We start from the raw sequence: 3,101 nt of genomic DNA, 5'->3' as shown, positions 1-3,101 counted from the left end.
GTTATAAATGGTGATTCTGGTCTTAGGACCCATTCCAGCTCCCACTGAAGTCCATAGCAAAACTGCTGCAGACATCAGTGGAAATTGAATTGGGCTCTTAATACATTTAAGGACTTTTCTTTTACGTGTAGAACTGTCATCATGAAAATATTCATCTATCGATTCATTGTAGAGGCAAAATGGTTTTACCATGAGAAACATTCTTCAGTGTGATGATGATACCTATCCAGCTAAGCACTAAGCAATGCAATAGATACGATAATTGCTTGTGCTGGTCCAATAATGTTGCTATTTAATTAGACTTTTTTACACCATGTAAAAGGTTTATTGGCCACCATGCTCCTTAGTCCTTTCTTTAGTTTCTCAAAATCATTCCATGGTCTGGGTCCTTTTGCCACACCCCTTTCACTGGAATCCTGCAATTCTCCCACTCTTAGATTGACAGCAGAGTACAGTGGCTAGGCGCCCAAGCTCTTGGAACTTGTCAGGACCCTCTGATGTAGACACCTGCTCATCTCTCTCTTCAAAGATGAATGACCAGTGTGAATTTCCCAGGCTAATCAAATCTTTCTTAAAAACAAGATATTTATTTAGTAGAGAAGCATAGAGTAGAAAGACGATTTAAAAGCAAAACAAACATGAATGCATCTATTTCCCCATGTGGCCCTTTGTGACTGATACCTGTAGAGAAAGGAAACACTGCGTCTTAACTAAGGATGATTTAATTAGTTCTTCTATATTCTCCGATCGAGTGCAATTAAGTATTAACAGAGTGTTCATTATTTATTTATTTAATAATCTGAATGTAATAAACTACTATCTGATTACTAGGTGGTAAATAATGATTGAGAAAACATAGTATGGATAGATATCCTGAGTGCAAATAAAATACAAAGATTCTCAACCAGGCCCCATTACAACATAGCAAAGTGTAACATAGTCATCCTACGATCATCAGCACATAATAAACCCACAACCCAATATGCCTACATAAAATAAAACAGACATAAAAAATAAAATCACACAGCCAAAAACTGGGACCTCAATGAGGGACATTAGCCAAAATTCAGAGCAGACACAGTGCTCCCCCCAGGGCTTCCCAAAGGATTCAGGGGGCCCAAGGCAATGCAATTTCAGGGGCCCCTTTCATAAAAAAAAAGTTGCAATACTATAGAATACTATATTCTCATGGAGGCCCCTGCAGGGCCTGGGGCAAATTGCCCTACTTGCCCCCCACCCCCCGGCAGCCCTGGCTCCCCTTACCCCAGACATTGCCCTCCTATCATGGTATCAGGCAGCTCTGTCCAGATCAGAACAATCTTATCCATGTAGTAACATTAAAATTACTCAAACCAAAAAAAAATTGACTCTGATCCCACATGGAAACTGTCCAGATAAAATAGGCTGTCAATTGTGCAGAAAGCTCCACTCCTCAGTGCTTAGACACTATGATAGAAACGAAGAAACCCTTCTTTGCCTCTTGCATAGTAACAACGAAGGGCTTCAAGAGCTTTCTATGTCACAGTTAGTCCAAGTTGTAATGAGAATTTTGCCACTTGCACTCCAGCCTGTTCTTTCTGTATTTTATTGAGTGAACTGTCTTCAGAAATCAGAATGCCTGATCCACCTAACTTTGCTGCTGCTGCTCCCAAGATGGGCTCTCAGAAAGCAGTGACTAAGACTCAGAAAAAGGGAGATAAGAAGTGGTGCAAGACAAGGAAAAAGAGTTACTCCAGTGGCTCTCAAACTTTACTACTGGTGACCCTTTTCACACAGAAAGTCTCTGAGCGTGACTCCTCATAAATTAAAAACACTTTTAAATATATTTAACACCATTATAAATGCTGGAGGCAAAGCACGGTTTAGGGTGGAGGGTGACAGCTCATGACACGCCAATGTAATAACCTCACGACCCCCTGAGGCATCCCGACCCCTATCTACATGCACAAAGTGCTGAAGCAGGTTCACCCTGACTCCGGCATTTCTTCTAAGGCAATGGGCATTATGAAATCTTTCGTCAATGAGGGCATTCCTGGGGAGGCATCCTGCCTGGTGCATTAAAACAAGTGCCAGACCATTATTTCTAAGGAGATCCAGATTGCTGTGCTCCTGCTGTACGGGGAGACTATGGCAAACCAGTAAAGTGCCTGAAACCAGTATGGTTTATCGTTAAAGGCCAGGGGGGAGGGGAGTTTTGGGGTGCCATGGGAAGGGCAGCTTGACCCTACGTCCTTCCTGATAAGAATTGTGTTGAGGTTGCAGACACATGCATTTTAAAAGAGCAGGATGTGCCTCAGGAATGTCTATTGAGGTCTCAAGGGTGCAAACTCTGGAAAAACCCATACCTGGTTAATCAGTCAGAAGGAGCCTCTTGGTTTCCCATTGGAACAGCTTGCTTAACAAGATTTCTTTAAGGGACATATCATTCTATTACTAATGTATACATAAGGGGAAAAAGCATGAGATAGTTGGACTCATTTGGGGATTCTTTTTGGACTCTCCCTCTGGATACATCTTGTGGTCCTCACCAGCAGACGGAAGATTTGGCCACCAGAAGCCTGCCGCTGTTCCACTCGAGAGCCACACTCAGCTTTGGTACTTATCAAGGGTTGGAGGTGTTTTATTAATCTGTTGCAGATGTGTGCAAGTGTTTGAGACTAAGTAAAGTTTAGCTTTAAGTGAAAAGACTCTTGTATTGTCCTATTTGCGCCAGCCATCTATCGGTTGGATGGCCATGTCTCCCCTGATTTATTTCCTGACACCACCTTACATAGAGTAAAAGTTATCAAGAGCTTTGGGTTGAAAGAACCCCAGGTAACACTGCTGCCACCAGGGAAACTGGCTAAACATGCTGTGTCCAAGGGCAGCAAGGCTTTTATTAAGTATACCAGCAGTAAGTAATAGGTCCCACAGTCTTCCCTCTTGAATCATCTGGTGTACACCATCTCTGTAATTTGGTGCACCTGTGAAGATGGAATAAAGAAAAATAAATTTAGGAACAGTTGTACTAATAATCAAAAACCAATGAATGTTACAAAGTCCTATCTGGCCATCAGTAGAGTGATCAACTGTATAATCTGAAACAGGCTTTAATGCCTTTA

General features: G+C 42.0%; 1 pseudogene; it reads left to right on the top strand.

Moving 5' to 3' along the window:
• Nucleotides 1-1,614: 1,614 nt before the first annotated feature.
• LOC115646273 lies at nucleotides 1,615-2,901 on the top strand (annotated as a pseudogene).
• Nucleotides 2,902-3,101: the final 200 nt, after the last annotated feature.

Source organism: Gopherus evgoodei, chromosome 1 (assembly GCF_007399415.2).
Source record: "Gopherus evgoodei ecotype Sinaloan lineage chromosome 1, rGopEvg1_v1.p, whole genome shotgun sequence".
Lineage (NCBI taxonomy): Eukaryota > Metazoa > Chordata > Testudines > Testudinidae > Gopherus > Gopherus evgoodei.
Note: the sequence above shows the minus strand (reverse complement) of the source record. Positions and strands in the feature narration are given on the sequence as shown.